The 20146-nt window shown below is 50.5% G+C and overlaps 1 protein-coding gene across 2 annotated transcripts in view; it reads right to left on the minus strand.

Moving 5' to 3' along the window:
• The window catches only part of LOC144471296 (uncharacterized), a 213452-nt gene that overhangs the window by 89468 nt on the left and 103838 nt on the right, over positions 1-20146 (minus strand). The window contains exon 1 of one of the 2 annotated variants that reach the window (XM_078183196.1): positions 16590-16615. The exons of the other annotated variant lie outside the window; for it this stretch is intronic. The gene's annotated coding sequence lies outside the window, so the exon portion shown is untranslated. Of the gene's footprint in view, positions 1-16589; positions 16616-20146 lie in introns of those variants that run through there. 2 annotated transcript variants of the gene reach the window in all.

Here is a 20146-nt window from a genome sequence, read left to right on the forward strand (position 1 = left end):
CTTAGCGCGCTTTCAAGCGGCCTTTATTAAATCTGTGATTCCGTCGTTTTCCTTTCTCTCTTTCGTTTTTATTCCCCTTCCGAACGCCGCCGTCGCCAGCTTCGTCTCCCTCCCCTCCACCCCTTTTTTCATCTTTATTATTCCCGACCCGATTCCCGATTCCCGGCTCCGGATTACCGATTCCCGATTACCGATTCCCGATGGACGACGACTGGGAGGAAAGAGGCCAACAGATCCTTCGATCTGTCTTTCAGCCCTCTCGCTCTCCGTACCGTCCGTGGCGCAGCGACTCTCTCTCTAGCCCTCGGCTAGGATCTTCGGCCGGATTTACAATGGGAATACGTATTATACGTTCCAGCCTTTCGGCTGTTTCCCCGTAGGATTGTCGCCGAGGACGAGTCGCCGCCAGCCGACAGCCATGGATATACGGCTCGCCAGGGGGGATTATGCGACCGACTCGCGATTTTTACGATCTTCTGGTCCGGAAACGGTCGCCGAAAATACAAGCCACCCTCTGGCAACCGAGCCGCGACGGGGGATCGAACTCTCGATCGATCGTAATAACTGTTTAAGAAGAGAATCACCGATGGTCGCCTACTGTGAAACGCTCGCGATCGAAAACAACTGAGAATCCTTCGAAAGTGTCGCGATTTAATATCTTCGAACATCTTGGGCATAATTCGATCCGATTCTTTTTTTCAGTTCCGTTCGTTTTTATCGCCGGGCCCGAGCTGTAACGTGCGAGCAGAGTGCAGAGAACGCGTGGTTCGTTTTACGGTATATCGAGTCGCTCGTTTGATTTTCAATTTCGCTGAAAAGTTCGATCGTGTTCCCGCGCCACCCCGTCTGTTCACTTAGGCTATTTTATTGTGAAAAGCTGCATTCTCCACGGTGCGAATGTTCGGCGCGACAGTTGGAAGTGGAAGGCGTCTCTGTTCCCTCTCTGTGGTGTCCGTTGGTAAAAGCGGCGTCGCGTCGGATCGGCTCGTATATTGCGGGGGCCGAACAGGAAACAAACCGAAACAGCTAAGTATTGGCGGAACAACGAGGCCGCCGCTTATTGAATCGGCGGATGATTTATGCATACCGGGGCCCGCGGAGCCGTTTGTCGTTTTCCAATTTGCACGGCGACCGGCCCCCGGGACGTGCAAATCATTTTCACCGGCGCGGCGGCGCGGAAAAACTCCGCGGAAATCGCGGCCTCGAACTCCAGACGGTGTACCGACCAGTTTTGCAGGGGGGGAGGGATATGAAAACGTAGGCTTCGTATTAAACGACGGCTTAACAAACTTTTATTAAAATCGAATGGGAATCGATCGTCCCTACCGCGCCCAACCCCCCCAGTTTCTCACGGTTGACGCGTTTTCCAGACGCTTTGCAGACGAAAGTCCTGCGGAGCGACCCTAACAGCGTCGTTACTTCCAGCACTCGGGTTAATTGATTTCCAGTGATATATACGGAAATTGGAACGCTCGGGGATTAAAAGGGTTTTCTGCTTTCGCGAGAGATGTCTAAAATTAAGGTGCTTATCCGCGGACTGCCCGTTGACCATTCAGGCTGTTTGAGAATTATTCTTCTCGCTGTACCATCATTATCTAATGGGTAACGAGTTTTTTTTTATCTGCAGTGATTGCACTGTCTTTTACGTTAAGGTTTAACAGTCTCCGTCGATTTGGTTTTTTTTTTTTGGCAATATATTTCAGTAGGTGGTACGTACTCTAGGGCTAATTAGTAAAATGTTTTAACGCATTTTGTAATGCAAATCGTTGAATTGAGAATCTGGATTCAGAATCTACGTAGAAGGCTGCGAGCACATCGCGATCGTAGCGCAGGCACGGTCCGGTCACGGGCTCGCCCCGGTCAACGTTATCCCGGTTAGCTCCTGATTTAATGAAAACCGAAGCAGCCCCGACATTCACGTTATCGTCGCGCTCCTCTGCTTGTCCGTATCTTCGCGAGCCGATCTACTTCCGTCGCATCGCCTCTCGTATCCGCGTCGTCTCGGCCATCAACCCTATCTCCTGACCCGACTCCTCACCCGCGAATCTTCGACACGTTCCGTTCCCAGTTCAATCGAAGGCAACGGGTCTAACCCGGACCAGTTCCGAGCATCTTCGGCGCCGAAAATGCCGGGAACTCCGACCTCCTTGAATATTTCACGGTCCGCAACCCCCGAGGTGCACCTTGCGCGGCGTGCCGCAGCTTTTCGGATGTCCCCGAGTCGATTCTGTCGGCTACTGGCTTGCTTATCGACCTTGTTTCGCCAAAGAACGAGGCAACTTCCGAGCCAGAGTCGTCCGGGCGCGTGTCGGTACGGCAATAACGTGGAGAGCGTATTTTGAAATTCGCGGGGTGAATTGAAATAACCCTGATTGCAGAGGGAGTTCTTTTGGGAACTCAATGTAAATTGGTATTCTGGTAGAAACGCGCGTTCGATCGAAGTACTGTGCGATCCGGTGAAGCGTTTCAAATCGCCGATGTGTGTCAGCGTTAATTTTAACGTTCTCCTAGAATGTCGTTTTAAATGAATATTGTCCTATCAAAAAATTCACAGAAGATCGATTCGCCTAAAGTGATTTCACCATTTTTTATCAAGAATCAAGACGTAGAGAAAAAAAGAAAGAGAGAGAGAGAGAGCTGGGATCCAGTATGATTGACAAAGCTGGCGTGGAGAAAGTCTCTCCGTTTTTCTCGAAGACGCGGCGCGAACTTCTTTTTAACGACTCCATTACCAGCGATCGATCGGGCCAGCCTAATTCCTGGCCCGTTGGGAAATGCTCGTATCGCCGATTACCATTCCCGCGGCGTTCGATCGTTAAAAGAACGGCTGCAAATTGAATCGTCGCCGAGAACGGATCGCTCCACGCCTTGACGCGCGGCGTTTTCATTGTTAATCGAGTTTAACGAACGCGTTAACGAAGTCGAGTGCGCGGCGGCGCCCTCTGCGCTGTGCACAACGCGAGATACTATCTAATCCAGCATTGCTCGAGGCACGTAATCGCTTTAATATTTCTGCTGCATTAAATATCCCGAAGTGGCCCGTGTTTCTCATTTCACCGGGCGGATGTGCTACAGTGCCGAAGTTCCGGCAAGAAGGAGTCCTCGTTGCCCTACTACGGATCGTTTAAACGTTGTAATATGCCGCCGCGAGCATCGTCGAATCGCCGACGCAGCGCGCTTTAACCCTTTCGCAACGGGCGCCGTCTATATGCGGCAATCACTTGGCGCATCACAGCGGCTGACGGCGTCTATACACGGCAGCCACTTATTGGCTCACAAAGGCTGCTGCGAACTATATAGGACAGTCATTTTCATATTACAAAAGATTATTAGAAAGTAGTATGAAATGGATACTGTTAAAATCAAAATTGTATTAATATTTTATTTCAATAGTAAGTTAAAGCTAGTACAGGCATTAGGCATCGCAGAAAATAAGATATTTAGCGAACGACGCGTGCCGCGGTACGTTGCAAGCATATACTGGTGGCGAAGTATGGTGCTGGTGTGCCGTCGCGAAAGGGTTAAATCTCAAGACACGGGAATATTCGGGGGAAAGTGTCTGGTCGGATTAAACCGGGACGGAGCGGAGCCGAAGAAAATTCTGGCTGTGTTCGAAACGAATTAATTCCTTGTAACATCGCCGAGGATTATGGTAACGAAGTAATGTGCAAATTATTCGCAACTTAGTTTCGTGTCTCTGTTACTTAACTAGTCAGGAGAAAAGGGTGATGTGCCGGAATCGAATGGCTCGGTAGCCCGCGCAGCCGGATTCCGAAGCTGTAGCCTGGTTCGTGCCACAGTTGACGCAGATTTCCATTTTCCATTTATATTTAATTATTAATTGTGCTCCGAAGTAGTAAAAGCACGCTTTGCCTAGCATCGGCGTTATTCTACCAGTGAATATCAGTGGATAGTTTATAAATAATTAATTGTTGGTGCAACCCGTAATTGCAGCGAACAAACTAACTGCTCGAAATGATTGGAGGACCGTTATTGGTTGCGATGGTATTTTACACCCATTGGATACTTCGAACCCATACAACGCGCAGCGGAAACACGAAACGTATTCGAAACGCGTCTCCATGTCCTATTGGATATATCGATTACGGTGTAAAAATGAGAAAAGGATTCGAAACAGTATAGAAAGAGAAAGCAAATAAAAAAATAATTGGAAGACTATTATTCCAGGTCTGAATACAGTCGGTCGAAAGCTTCGGGCAACGGGGGACGTGTATCTGTTGAAAAACGTGAAACGGTGAAACGTTATTACGAACAGGTTCCAGGTGGACAAGAATTAAAAAAAAGTAATCGAGGCACTGTTTCATTGGCAAATGCATGCTCAGATAAACGATCGGAAGTTACGCGCTAAAGGGTAATAAAAAGAGAATATTAATAGGAAGAATCGCGGTACCGAAAAAGAATATTAAAAAGCAATCGTCGGCGAGTATTTCAGCGCGCGGATACCAGTCCCGCAGAAGTTTCCGAAGAGGTGGACGTCCCGATAAAAGTATCATCGCGGAGCCTAGCTTCGTGATAAAAATTGCTCATAAAGAAAATTGTGATGGCTAAACAGCGGATTTTATGCGCGCGCGCGCGCGTATTACTTTCAACTCGTTCAATTTATCGGCGGTGGAAATAGATTTTTATTCGACTTTCCCTGGTTTAGACAGATTACGGACCACGGTAATAGTTTAACGGCGGCACACGGTTGCGTGTAGGAATACGTAGTTTCGAAAAAGCGATAAAAGCGTGGACGTAAAAGAGTCGCGGTGGCAAACCGATTAAAAAGCCGGTTTCGAAAAGGGAACAATGGACGGCGATCGAATAACATAAAGTGGTCTTCGGGACCAACGAGAGATCTCTTTGACAAACCGGCGCTATTAAAAACTTGCCGTCGGGATGGGATCAGTATGACACACCGTTGCGATATTACGCTGCGTGTAAAAGTTACGAGGGATGTCGACGCGGAAGCCGAGCGATAAAAATTGATCGATCCGGGGGATTCGCGTGCCCTTCGTCGTCGAAATCGCGGAACGAAAACCGATTCGAGGGATCCACGACGCGCGCCGCGGCCCCATCGCCGGAATCGCCGATGCCAGAGAAGGTTTCTGGTTCGCCAGGAGACGCGGACGGGGACCGCGTGATTAATAATTGCTGGACGAGGAAACCGTTTTATCCGGAGCCACTTTCCCGGGAACAATGACCGGCATCGTATGCTTTTCCGCAGCGTTTTCGTTCGGTTTCCCATGCACGTAACGAATACGTGACGCGGCGGGAACTGTCGGAATCGTTAGCGGTCGGCGCCGGTGTCGGCGTCGACTGTAACTCGAGCCTGTTACATCGATTTTCAATAATTCCTCGCCTCGCGGCGAAGAAAACATCGATCGGCGGCGTTACATCGCCGCGGCGCCATTGAATCATCCGCGAGAGCCCCCCCGGAGTATTCCGGACTGATCCGGATTGGTCCGGGATTCGGCACGACTGCGGCAGTGTCAATCAATTTTCATTTGTTTCTTTTTCCGTGCTTAATGACGCTTGTCCGTCGTCCGTCGCCCGTCGAATCGATCACAAAAACCCTGTACGTAGCCCGCGTAACCCGCTGGCGGGCTTTTGTAGAAATTCTGCCGCTATCGAAACACCTGCGTGGCGAATTATTTCCAAATCCGTGGACGGCCCCCGATCATTTTATATCTCGGCGAAACCGAGCCGAGTATAGGCTTAAAGCGAAGGTGCAAATTTCTATTTTTCATTTTCCCGGATTAGAGACCGGCCGGAGCTGCTCGAAGGCGCGAGTCGATTAATCGCCGGACTGAATGAGGGACTAGGAAGCAATGGATCGGCGCGCTATGAAAGACCTGAAGAAGGAAGGGACGACCGGGCAATAACTCTTGGAATCGGAAGTCTCCGCGAGGGTGGAAGGGCTAAAAACAGAAATCGCGTAATAAGTCGGCGTTATCGAAGCTGTCCGCAGGATGGTGGCTCCATGGCTGATAAAACCGGAACGTGGAGGGATATTAAAAGTCTCGTCAAAGGTGAGCCTGAACGACGCAGGCGAATCACGGCTCCGATGGCGAATGAACCGCGGGGAGGGGTTCGAAACGGTGGCCGAAGTGGGAATTAATCGGTTAGTTAGAAACTCGGTCGACGTTAAAACCTCTTTGCGTTCCAGGACGAAGTAACAAGTCGGGATGGAAAGTTACCTTTAATAACTGTCTCCGGTCCGGTCGTATAGTCGCCGTGCCGTCGACATAGACGTCCCCGTCCTCGTCCCCAGAATTTTATCGGTCATCCTAATAAACTTTCCGCTCGTTTTCTTTTCCGTCCCAGCCCGAACAATGGCCTGGTAATTCTGATCGATTCAGGGATACCGGTTGGCAGCCGGCGACGATGTCAGCTATTCGACGACGGTGCATCGAAACACCAGCCACGAGAAACGCCGTGCGTCTTTTGCCGATTGCCCCTTACCTTTCACCTTTGCCCTCTTTGACCTGGACCAGAAAAGTCGATGCGATCGACTCGTAGATACCCGGCCGCGATAAGTACGATGCCGGCTTTTCGATCGGCCAAAGATCGCGTCGAACCTCTCTGGTTTTATTGGCCACCTTCCACAACATCTTTACATCTCTACATACACGCCGGAATTTTTAGCGCTGCCCCTTTACTTCGGAGATACCAAAGCAACGTTCGTTCACGTTCTTTGAAACTATTCGCAGTGTAAATTCATTTCGTCAAGCTTTGTGATATCATTTGATAAGACGGAGAATTTCATCGCGAATTACTCTTGCGAATTTTCACCGTGCGAAGTCGCCAGCAAAATGGTCCCTCGGATCGATTATCGACTGGGATCAAATTCAACTTTCGCTCACAGCAGGGTGGAAAGGTGAACGCGAACGTGACCGTGAAATTACATAGCCGACGGGCAACCAATGTTACGGGTAACGCGTTGATGGGCTGCGTGAGAGTCGGGTCGGGTCGGGTCAAGTCGGTCGAGCGGGGACATCGTTCCGCAAAAAGGCCGCGTTCCACGGAAGCCTCTTAAGGGGATAATGTCGGGCAGAGGCCGGTGTTATCGCGGAGACGTTAATGCCCGTCAAGCAAAACCGTGCTTAATAACACGGTCGACTGGCCACACGGAAGGGAAGAAAAGAATCGTCTAATGGCGTAATTAAGAAATTCCACGCGGAAGGGTGGTTTTAAGACGTGCCCACCGCTCGGCCCGACCATTTACCCGCGGTTCCCTGCAACTCCTCGCGTCGCTCGAACTCTCCGCACTGTACTGTGCGTTCGCCAAAAGTAAGCATTACGTAATTACGTTTCCACTTTTGCTGCAGTATACTGTCCCTTCTACGATCGCAGATAGTAATCGGCTCTTGGTCAAAAAACGATGTCGAATATCGACACTACGACCTGTTTGGACACAACATAGTCCAACCATTTTATGGGTCCGGGCTCGGTTCCTCGACCGTTCTAACGAGAAGTACATCCGAGCTCATAAAGCAATTAAATCCGTAAACCTTCAGGTAGCATGGCCCAACCATTTCCCGTGTCCAGATTTTTTATGCTCCCTTGTTATTCCATTTTCACTTTCCCCTTCCTCTGCCACCTCTCCTTCCACCTTCCTACTAGCTGATGAATAAAAGGCCGAAAAGGGAGCGAGCGAGGAACATTATCATTAAAAAGTACGACCGAACACGAGACTTCGACAACGCGGCGACGAACACGACTTTTCGTACCACCGGCAACAACATTATATCCACGCGTCTCTTCATTGTATAGTTATTACGTTTTAAAATATATGTATCAAACATTAACCCTTTGCACTCGAGCGGCGCCTCTACGGCGCCATTAAAATTGTTATAACACGTTACAAAATTATTTTTACAAATATCGCCGAAGCATAGATTGAACAAATTGTTGAAAGTATAACTGTTATATGAGTCACGAGACTCAATTTCACGCGCATAGAATGAATTTTGTTATATCAGATGGAAATACTAAAAGTCAGAAAAATGATTTTTGATTTGCAGTTAAAATGGCTTCGAGTGCAAAGGGTTAATTATCGGGCGCCGTTTTAACCGTTCCCGAAGTGACGGATGTTGAGAATCGATATACCGAAACTCCCATTCAAGCACATACACGACCCGCCATTGATATCCGACACAGTTTTTGGCCAATACCTGATTACTATTTGCGATCATAGGAGGAACAGCGGAAGTGGGAATGTAAAGACGGCTGTGCCTTCTTTTGCCGAACGCACAGTACTTTGGCGAGCCGGTGGTAAATGAGGCGGCGATGGACAACGAGGAGGAGAACGTGAGGTGAAAGATAGACGAGGTAAGAGGTGATTGGTACCGCGAACGGAGGAGGCCGGTCGCTTAAAGTCGAGCTGCCAAGCCCGCGAGAACAGAATAGAAGGTGGTGCTAACGGGTTCTCGGGGCCAAATCCGATTCTCCAACGCGCCGCTGGGAACCCGGACGCTTTTCAAAATGTCCTCCCCTGTATTTTCTTCCGGGCTTCTTTTCGATCCGCCGGCCATTGTCCCGGCAAAGCTCACGGAAACGCTGTCGACGTTTATTACACCGTTTTTCCAGCGTTCCAAAGACCGGATCGCCGACTTTTTTTTACTAGAATCTTCTCGGACTATTCCGGGGCTCGCCCGGACTGTTTGAACAATAATATCGGAACAAGCCCCGAGAAATATATTCCCGGTGTCCGGGAGTTGCCGGTGATAGCGGAAAAAGAATGTCTGCTAATCTTTGTTTACGTTCACGCTGGAGATCGTGTTTACATTGTTTCGCGCGAGATATACGCGCCGAATCTGCTGCTCGCTGATATTAATGAAACACGATGGATATTTTGGTACGCGCGTTTTTCAGGTCATATATACCGCTGCGTTCCCCTCCGCCGTCGCGCGGGGTGGTTCTCGCATCGTTGCCCGAGCGTATTCCGGCGATGCTCTCGTTACAAAATGAACGGATGTTCAATTTTCTTTTGTCGGAACCAGGCTATTGTTTAAAGTCTGAAAGAACCGGGGGGGCCACTAAAGCTGGGGATTCTCGCGAAACGGCGACACGGAAATGTACGAGAACGTATCTTCTCGCGATGCTATATTATCGTTCTTTTTTCGGTACGTCGTTCCCGCCGTGTTACGATCGCGATTAATTCTCCCATCGACGACGTGACTTATGTTTATTGTTATACGCTTCGAATCTGCATACTCTGCTCGCGTTTCTTCCGAATAATCTCGCTCAAAAAAGAAAAAAAAAACGAACAATTAGGAGCGGCCGATTCTGCTTTCGATTCGCTTCGTGGCAGAACCGATTTAGCTGTTTCTCGAGCGGTTTTGCGCGGAACGGCGAGTTCGGTTCGTCGTCCCGTTCGAGACCGAAAATCGCCGTTAATCGATCACCGATTCTTCTGGCGAACAATCGCCGGTCCACTGTTCGAGAACGGCCCACGCAATGGCGGCCGTTCGCGGCAGAACAGCCGGCGAAAATATAGGAAATCTATATCTGGTTAAGGGGAATCGCCGCAAACGGCTCGCCACTCGGTCTCCGGTTCGTTCAATGGATCATCGCGCGCGCTCTCTTTTTTCGGCCCTTCTCATCGATTTTCCGCTCTCCCGGCGCAAATGGCTCGCTCCTAAAGCCTCGTCGTTACGCTGGACCGGTCGATCGTCCGCGCGGAGGACGACGCGGCATCTGAAATTTGACACCCGGGTTCCTTAACGAGGATACGAGGTAATTCGAGAGCTGTTTATCGGCCGATTCGCGGCCGGGAGCATCGGAATCGACGTCGACGCCGCGCTCGGCCACGTTTCAGTCGATATTCGTCGCCGTCCCGACGAATCGATGTCTCGCTAATTTCTCTATTCGGCACGATCCGCATTGTTTCACCGATTCTTTTCGAATTTCAAAGCCCGTCGATTTTCGAGAAAATCGAACAGTGCTTTCTGCTTCGACGCACCATCGATCCAAAATTCACCGATCGAGTTTCGCGTGCCAGTGCCTGGTGGAATTTTTCCATTTGCCCGTCGCTATTCCTTGGATGCTGCGGCTTTTCATCGACGAGAATCATTGAGGAACCAAATTCAGACGGAGTTTCAATAAATCGAGCAACCTATAATTGCCGCATGCTCGGATAAATTCGCGCGTTTTGACGGGGCCGCGGTTTGATACGCGAAATCCCCGGTCCGGAGACATCAAGGTTCTTCCGCAGTGATTATTCCCCGGGAAATGTAGCTTTTGGCAGCGACCCCGTGGCGAGTTCTTTTAAAACCTGGCAAGTTCGAGCGCCGGGGGGCAGCGGCCGGATCGGGCAAATTCCCGGTTCCTGGGCTTCAAGGTCGTTTCCCCTTTGAACGAGAGCCGCCGATGCGGGTGACGCTGTCGGTAGAGTGGTCGGAAAGTTGGCCAGAGGGTTGGCCGGTTCGATAGCCCCGTTGCATCTCTTGCTACGGAGGCTGCGTGCACTTTGACGCGAGCGCATATTGCCGCCCGAGATTCGTCCTACGTTCCCGCGTTCGCGTTCATGGTCGCGTACGAACGATCTTGCCGGTCGGTCGATTCTTTAAGCCTCCTAAAAACACGGTCTCTTTCTGCCGGAATATCAGTCGCGGGTTAGATCTGGCGTTAACCCTTGGCGGACGACGACTTTTCCGACCAAGTGAGGTAGCAGAACGAGGCGATTTTCTCAGATGCGACGACTGTCTTGTATATCAATTATTTTAACCCTTTGCAATTGGAGCCATTTCAACTTGAGACCCAAAATATTTTTCCAAACTTATAGCGTTTCCATTTTAAGTAACCTGGTGCGTTTTACACATTATAGAATTGATATTTACGACTCTTGCAATAATCAACAGGCTCTTAACAATTTTTTGTATGTAAATAAACTTGATAAAAATGAGTTTGAAACTTGGTGGGTTAATTTTCAGCGGTGGCCTCAGAGCCAGTGATACAAATATAATTTATATACGATTATATGCAACTGTATACAATAATATAATTTACATACAAATTATCTTAACATAAATACCGCGTGTCGTCTCTCACTCACCACTCGTCCTGCCGCGCGAAACACGGTCGCGATCGAGTGTCGCCTCTCGTCCGTTAAAGGTTAAATTATTTCGAGCACCTCGATACAGAATTTCGGAAACTACATCGACGGATTCCGGTCCAAGCAACTGGCCGATCTAATCGAACAGGACATCGGCGAGAACGACTGCGCGACCAGCGAGACAAAATGGGAGGAAGCAACAGCGGGCAAAATGTCCGATAGAACGGGACTGTTTGGAGAAGGAGCGAGTACAAATAATCCCGGGCGAGCATCGATTGTCAATTTAAATGATAATCCCGCGAAGGGGCCGACCTTGTTCCTAACACCCCGTCTCTGCTCGATTTCGATGATAATGCTGCCTGGGTAAGACCCGGCCTTTTCCCCGATTTCTTCGGCGACGCGCGCGTCGCGACGCGCAACCCCGCGCGGCGTTGTAACGTCGAGCGAAGAGGTACGGTCGACTTCAAACAAATCGATTCGCCCGGTTCGAACGATTCCATTCGAACGGAATGGGACGCACCGCTTCGGAACTGCTTCTCGTTTTCTCGTCCGCGCGGGGTGCATCGGTTACGTCCGAAATTTTAACCGGTTCTCCATAATTTCAGCGGTCTCGGTCCGTTCAAGAGACGAGCGCGTTTTTCGAAGGAAAGCATACGTCGTTTCAGAAATTCCAGTAGAGAAAACCGAGTCGTTCCGACGGTGAATTTTCAAGCATCGAGGCGACAGAACGTCGTTCTTCATCTTCAATTACCTGCTCGTCGACGATAAAAAGAATATCGCTCTCGGAATAATTTTTCACTGTCGTTTCCTAAATTAATGCAATTGTGTTCGTTCGTATTTAATAAGTTGTTATTTGGTATACCAATCCTGTGTCTGTTCTCGAGCTGAACGTTCGCCGGAATAGATACGATCGCGGAATTCAGAGTTGCAACGTTTGCGATGTAAAAGCGAGGTCGCTGCACGCGTGCACCTGCCATGCACTTTTCACGGCGATGCAATAAATATTTCCGGCAACGTATACCCGTTCAGCCCCGTTGGTTCGCCAACAAAGTTGGGGCAAATATCCCGGCAGTCTTTCCGAAAGTTTACTCGGAACGTATTGTCCCGTCGGTCTTCAAGGGGTTAACTTACTTTTGCGGAACAGTTGCACGGGAGGACCGTCGCTGCTATCCGTGAAATATTCTACGCGAATACTGGATAACGCTCCGGATACTAATAATTCAATGAACGAAATAACGCGATTCTGTAAGTTGGGTTGCGACCAAAGCACAACGACGCTTAAGATTCGATCGAAATCTTTCCGCGTAATCTTTCAGAGTAATCTGGAACCATGGAAGATTGCGACAGTATTTCATCGGTTCTGTAACAGATCAAAGTTTTCCTACGAGAGATTCTTCAAAAATTCATAAGAACGAAATTCGATGAAAACGAACGTTCTGGTACTTTCGTGGTACGTCCGACCAACTGTTTGAAAGCGTTCGCCAAGAGCTTAAGGGAATTATCTTGCTTTGAGAAAGCAACAGAAACACGAAGAAATTGAAAATGAGAAGAAGGTAGCTTTAGGGATTATTCGAAGAGTTGTTCGATCGAGGCGAGCCTCGATTGTTCCGCGGTGCCCCGGCAACTGTCCTCGTTGTTCCGCTGATCGTGATTCATGGATGGGACGGTCGACGATGCCTGGGACACGACCAGATCAGAGCAGAGCGGAGCGGAGCGGAACAGAGCCCCGATTCTTTTCACAGCCTCGAAACACTGGCAGACGAATCGCCAACGACTGCTCCTTTTTCCCGGCCCCCTTGGCTTCCGTCCCTGTCAAAGGGTTGGTTTTCCAATTAACCGTGAAAGGGGTGCTCCGGTTACCTCGTGGCCAGCGTATACACACGACAAAGCCACTGTTTCGCGCTACTATGCTCGCATGCTCGCGATACCGGGGCAAATCTGAGCTCGAGTGGTTCCGTCGGGACTCGTAGCATTTGATCTGGTTATATAATCTCGCTGCTAAATTCCTTTGCCGCCCTCCGCCCTTCAGCTTCTCTCTACCCGCCCCGTCGTTCCCCGCCGCGATTTCTCCTCTCTGTTATTGGCTCACCTCGAATATTATTTCATAGAGATTGCCTCGGATCTGCATCCAACAGCTGCTATCGGATTTGAACGGTACACTGTACCAAAATGATTTTCCAATTAAAGCTGCGCGCCCCGCGCTCTTCGATCCGAATAAGAACGACCACCGCCGGCGTGTTCGTTTACGACAGAAATAAATCAGTGAAATACGTGTCGCGAAATCCGTTCTCTTCCGTAGTCACGGTCCTTCGTCGGTCGATGTTCACGTTCTATAATTGAACTGCGAATCTTTACGCGAGGTAGAACACGATGGATATTTCTGTCTTTCCGACACAGATTTAACGTTCCACACGTTCGACGATCAAACGGTTAAATACGTCACGAATAACTTGCTGCTTTAGTGGGCATTCCGTTCTATATGACAAATTGTTAATATCGTTTCCGACGATCCGTAGTTATTTCGCGGGCCGGCAGTCGTAACAAGAATTTCGCGTGAGAACGTGGCTCGTTGGAACGTCTGGGGCGAGCAACTCAACCGGCGAAAATTGGCGGGCGTTATAAAGTCGGCTAGGAAAATTCCGTGACAATTCGATGTTCTGTAAAGGGGCGGCGAAGGCGGGGCGAGGGGGGGTGGCGAGCACACCGGGACCCGGCGGAACCCGAGACCCGGGGAATTTATTGTTATTGCGAGGGCGATACCGCGAGAAATTCGTGTTCCCCGAAGATCTCCCGACTCGTCGCGTCTCGTCGCGTCCTGTGCATTAAACGGCCCGCAATTCCGAGGGAGTTGCTCGGAAACGGACGAGCCGCGTACCTCGAATCAAAATGGCCGGTTCCAGCGGTTTCTGATAATGGGTTAAAAGGTCCGTCTTTTCGGTGGACAGAGGAGCCGCGCGCGTGCCACTCGCGAGCCTGTTACGTTATGCAATTTGATCAAAAATTCCGCCAACTTAGTTACCGCGAGTTTTCACCGGGAACTCGGCCCTTGTCGCGGAGAGTTTCGTAATTAACGACGCTTGTGCACATTCTTCTGTCGGCGATCGACGTCGGTGGTTCAGAGTCGGTCCGGCAGCAGGCTGTGCAGATCACAGGCCGCGAGAAAACACGGACGAAGAGAACGCAACGACAGTTTCATTTTTTGCGGCGCCGCGTTTGCCAGGGGGAATTGCTGTTGACGATTCCGCGGGGCACGGTTGCGAGTGAATACCAGTTGAATGCGTTTGTCTCTGGAATAATTTCGGCGCGATAAGTGTTTATCGTGGTGGCTGCGTTGGCTGCGTTCCCAGCCAGTGGAAACGGCGTGCCACGGGTCAGACGCGTTACCGAATCGTATTACAGCATTTTTCTGCTTATCTCTCTGTAATTGCAGGTGAACTGGCGAGCAACGATGCTTCAAGTTTTTTCGTGGAACACGGGACAAGACAGCTCGCCGCCACGATCGGATCCGGCGAGTGGTATTAGCAAATGTTTGAGCTAATCTTCTTCCAGGATAATTGCAACGGAGCTCGTGCGCCACGGTTTCAAGACACGTTCAAATTGCTGCGGCGAGTTTCGCTGGAAGCGGGAATCGTCTCCGTGGTCGGACACGCGACGGAATCGCATTAATTCAAATACATGTAAGCTTTTTTCTTAGCGTTGCGGCCGTACGAGAAATTCCGAGATCCGGAAATCCAGAAATTTAACGATGATTTATATTCGCGTATAGAAAAGAGATCCGAGTGGAAACGGCACGGTGTGGTCGGACGGAGACCGAATCCCATTAAAATGCATGCGGTTGCGTAGGACGTTTTTCCTCATTGTGCTTGCATCGCGATTGTTTCGCCGGGAAGAACGACTTGTCCGGAACAAAAATAATTTATCGTATAGAAAACGTGGCGCAGTAGATTTCTTTGTGCCGCGGGAAAGGCACTTTTTCCTGCCAGACTTTGAGCCGAGTTTTTCACGGAGAGAGCCCGGCTTTGTTGCCGGGAATTATTCAGTTTGAAGGATATATTACCTCCTTACTTTCCATCAAAGAACAGAGGGGGGGAACATTGTGCGATCCCCGATATTGTTATAAAGACGTTTCATTTATGTTCGGGCTCGGTTCGAAAGTTTCCCGAACGGTGTGCCCGTCGGTGATTAAATTTTTCAAGAAAAGCTTAAGGCCGGCTGCTTCCTCGGAAGAGCGGCTTCCGCCGTTCAAATATTAAATACCGGGCGAGAGCGTATTTTCGTGGTGCTCGTTTCGACAATTACATCGCCGACCGTGGGCTGCTCGGCGCCGACCCCACGGCGCCGTTCACGGCGAACCAAAATATTATTCCGCGGAGCTTTCGCGAAACTCGCGCGCGCACAGAAAACGAAACAGAAAGATCCGTCCGCGAGCGGGGTACGGCCGCAGTTTCATTTTACCGTGGTCGAACAACATTATCCACTCCGTTTAATCGGTGACCCTTTCATATTTTTTGCCACGGATAGACCGGGAAGCGATTAGCTGCTTTGCGAGTAATCCGCGCGAACGCGGCAGCTCGCGAGCCACCGCGCGTATACGGAGGGCAACCGAAGCACTGGAAATTCTTCGCAGTCTATTAAATCTCATTAAACAGCGGCTATTTTCCCTCGCGAGAGCCGACCTTTTAATCTGCTCTGCTCCGTTAGTTGCCGCGACTCGGACCGTCGTGGATTTAATCCGACTGCGCGAGGAGGAACGGTCGATAGCCGTGTTTCGATTGTTGGAAGAGGGGCACGCGGAAGAAACGCCGCGCCGCGTCGGTCCCGGAATCGCGGTCTCGCGTTTTCGCGTCCTCGCGTGCATGCCAGACCGGCATGCCCGCAGTCACCGCGTGCCAGGCATCGAAATAATTCGAAAAACGAACGGCTTTCCACGATCCGCGAACATTAGGGGAGTATCGCTCGATCGTTCTCGAGCCGTTGGCCCGTCGCGCGCCGGCGAACTCCGGCGGGGGTCGAGTAGGGGGGGACCCTTGAAAAATACGGCCAAGAAACTGTGTCAGTGTTGAAAGTGTAATGGACTGGGGAAACCGCATGGAATATTTGTATTCCCCGCGTTGCGTGTAATAAACTGCGATCACGCGACCCGACGGCCCCGCGAGCTCTCGCGACCGCATGAAACGCTTGGATCGCCCGAGGTTTTCACCGAGCGGAATCGTCGGGACCACTTTGTGCCGTCTTCTTCAAACTAGGGGGAGAAGGGATATCGACGTTTTCTTCGGCGATGGCGTGGCAGTGATTCTACTCGAGCATCGGGAATTTTGGAACTGAAGGAATAATCGGTGATGGTACTCGACTATACCATTGATATCATAATTGCCTAAGTAGTTGATTGGCTGTCGAAAACTCCAGGGCGAGACTATGTGGAAAAGCAGGGCGTAATTCGACAGGATGATTAAATACAGCGAATGCCTAAACAATGCTAAAGGAAAAGCCCTTTTTATTCAATCTATAAAAGATTTACCAAACATTGTACCTTCCTGTCGAATCTTTCAGTAGTTCGAGACCGCGATCGATCCACTCCACAATACTTTAATCTCTTTTAGCCTCGCGCCAACAGATCTCTCACAGAAAGGAGAACGACTCTTGCGCGAGCGTATCGGTGAATTCGATGAAACATTTCCGAGCGTTGCACCGATTTATCGACCCGTGCCGTGCCACTTGGTAGCACAAATTCATCGAAACTTCTCACGGACGCAGACAGCGTGGTACGCGAAGAATAGAAGGGTCCAGTGGGGGTCAGAAGAAAACCATGTTCCTCGACGGATACTTTCCCGGCCCGGATAAAAAGGAAACGGGACGGTCACACAGGTAGCAGCGCCACGGGCACATCTATCACGACCTAAGTTTTTGAGCGAGAAACCAAACCATTCCGTGATACTAATCGAGGTATTCTTGCAGCTCGGTGCACTGATGTTCTCGACGCGGAGAAGAACGATCGAGTTCTGAACGGAAGCGTGGACATAGGCTGCGAGCATCGGCCTTCACCTCGATCCTCGTCTGACTCTAGCGAATTGACGGGAAGGAAAGGGGTGGAAAGGAGAGGAAGAAGAGAGAGAGAAGAAGGGGGAGAAAAGGAAAGGAAGGAAAGGCTGCATAATTCACGCGCGATCCCCCACACAGCACGTGTCGAGCGATCGATCACGTTTCTCGCGGTTTCGCGACAACCACTGACCTCGACGTAATATTCCGTCAGCCTCGTGTCACACGACGTATCCTCCAGCGTCAAGATTTTACCTCCTGCCAGGTTGGGTTCACCTCCGTCCGTAGATCACAGAACGCTTGGGCTATCACAGATCACCGGGTCACTTAGAACCAGAAACAAAGAGAGTCGGTGTTCCTCGAAGACATCCGGGAGCGATCGAGCGGACCGCGATCCGTGATCCACGATCCACCAACTACGATCGGATCCACGTTGTCGGTTGCACGTGGTGCCGCGACGTGCGCCCACGCTAGACTGCCGCTCGCTCGCTCGGCCGTCTGACTCGTCGCTGACTCTCCCTACTGCGTGGTTGGCCGACCGGCTGGATGCCGGGGCCGGAGCCGGGTGGCGGGGTGCCGGGCTGTCGGGTCGGATGGCTGACTGCATGGCAAGAGCAACCCTTTCCCTCCTTGCTCTGCTCCGACTCCCCTCTCCCGCAGCCCACAGCCCTCAGTTCTGAGCCCTCAGCGCTCAGCCCTCGGCCCTCAGCCCACAGCCCCTGGTCTTCTTTCACGAGGCCGGGATACGTCGCAGTCACGCGTTCGCAGCTCGCTGGAGAAAAGTTCGAGCTTCGATCTGCTCGCGTCGAGTTGTTGCCCCCTCCCTCGCCCCCCCCTCCTCTCACTCTCTCGCGCGATCTCTCCTTGCCCCTCTATAACCCTCCGTTCCCCTCTCAGAGACTACTCTGCTCTGCTCGGCTCTGCTCCGCTCGGCTCGGCTCTGCTCCGCTCCGCTCTGCTCTGCTCTCCCGCGCACTCACCCACCAGCCGCCTCACGAGGGATTCTACTTCCGTTGAGAGGATTTTCCTAGGGATTTTCTGTCCTGGGAGCTTCTCCTTCTTACCCTTGTTACGCCGAAACAACGCTCCGTTTCACGAGGAAAGCGGCAACTCTCGACCGGAATTTCTTTTTTGTCTGGATTAGCGGTGTCTGATCCGACCCGGACGAATCTACTGGACCGGCAGCGAGGCGACTCCTTGATTGCACGACACCGGAGGCACCGGCTTAATCGATCGCCGATCGAGCGATACGGCTGCCTTGCTTTGCCGCTCTTACGCGGGGATTATTTCTCGGTCGAGAGCTATTCGATTTTTCCGGGTTTCCGCTGGCTGCACGGATTTGGGTCTAGGTCTAGGTCTAGGTTTCAATTTGAAACTGGAACTTTTCGAGATACCGTCGACGACGTCTACGTCGACGTCGCCAACGCGTTCTCGTGATATTCTATTTATTGCTGTCACGTTTCTTGCAATAGACTCGCGTGCCTGCATCGCGTTCCATTTCGACCAGGGAACCGAATCTTTTCGGTAGGTTTAGGCTGGTTCCGTTGTCGCTCGATTTTGTTTAGAACTTTTGACGGAACCGTGGAGTTTCTTTGACATCCGATTATTCATTCGTTACGTTTTATTTTTAGCGGAATTATTTCGGTAGGAATTTGCTAAAGTTAATTGAAAAATGCAAAAGGCGGGGATATTGGAATTTCGAGCATCGAGCAACGCGTTGCGGATCTGCATAATAATCTGCGCGAAATTAATTGGACCGCCTTCGTGCAGAACATGAAACTATGACCACCATACGTACAGCTTCGCGCTGAAATTTTGATTATGGATGAGGAAGGTTTTTACATTGCGACGCGGCGGAAGATATTCAAGAAACTTTTTAATTGGAGCGTGGAATAACGAACGGGCACGTGTTTAATGTAATTAACCGCTTATGCGTGCTCGATATTGATTAACAGCTTGACGTTGCGCGCCGTTCGTTGCTTTTTGTCGTCGAGAACAACGATAGTATGTTTGTACGGATGTTTGCTATCTTATAAAGGATCCGAATGCCGCTGTTTCGAATAACCGTATGTTAATTAATCGATATAATTTGTTTTATGCGCTCGGGGCACGAGGAAAATCGTTTTTGAAAATGCAACGCTCGTAGCAATCGTTGAACATTATTAAACGCAATGCGAGGATATAATATCATGAAATAAGGATGTAACGGACGATGGGGGTGAAGTAAGCGGTGGACGAGTGCGGGGGAGTCGAGGAACGGAATAACAAAAGGCTAGTTTATGGCGTAGGTTTTACCCGTGAATTTATTGGGGTCAAAGTTTTGACAGGCAGGTGTCCGGTTTAATATTTTCAGCTTCGTATTTCGGGCACGTAGCCACAATAAGATCAACGTGCATATACATGTTCTCCCTGCTGACTCGCAACCTACCGACCCTCGTGTGGCCTACCAAAATGCGGATAAAACTCCCTCGCGCCGATACCCGAGATTTATTATACGCATTTTCGTGACACTAAATTGGGTATCCGGATGCTCGTAAAATATAAATATTTCGATCGTTTACCATTAACGCCCGCGCGTCTGTTTGCCGTAAGAACGATCGCGTCTGTTTGCCGTAAGAACGATCGCGCGCAGAGCTCCACGGCTCGTTCTCGTCTTGATCGTTATTTAAACGATCTTGGATGCATTTCGAGAGACGCGTCGCGTCGACTTTGCACGAGCGATCCGTCCTCGACGTCGATAACAACATCAGCTCGACAAAGACGTTGGTTACAACTTCGTAGACCGTGGAGCGTAGATCGTCTGGCCCCCCCCCCCCCCCCCCCCCCCCCCCCCCCCTCTCGCCTCGATTACGTCTCCATCAAATTAGCTCGCGGCAAAGGTGAAACGACGAGGCGGATAAAGTCGGGACGGGAAGTCGTACAATAGAAACAGGGCTGTCTCGTGCAAAACCGGCTTCGTTCTACCCGCAATTACCATTCCATACTTTGAAGTCTCTCGCGGAAGGATATTTGCCTGTCTGCCTCTTGTCGCTCAGCCTCTTTGTTATTCCG

Source organism: Augochlora pura, chromosome 6, assembly GCF_028453695.1.
Source record: "Augochlora pura isolate Apur16 chromosome 6, APUR_v2.2.1, whole genome shotgun sequence".
Classification (NCBI taxonomy): domain Eukaryota; kingdom Metazoa; phylum Arthropoda; class Insecta; order Hymenoptera; family Halictidae; genus Augochlora; species Augochlora pura.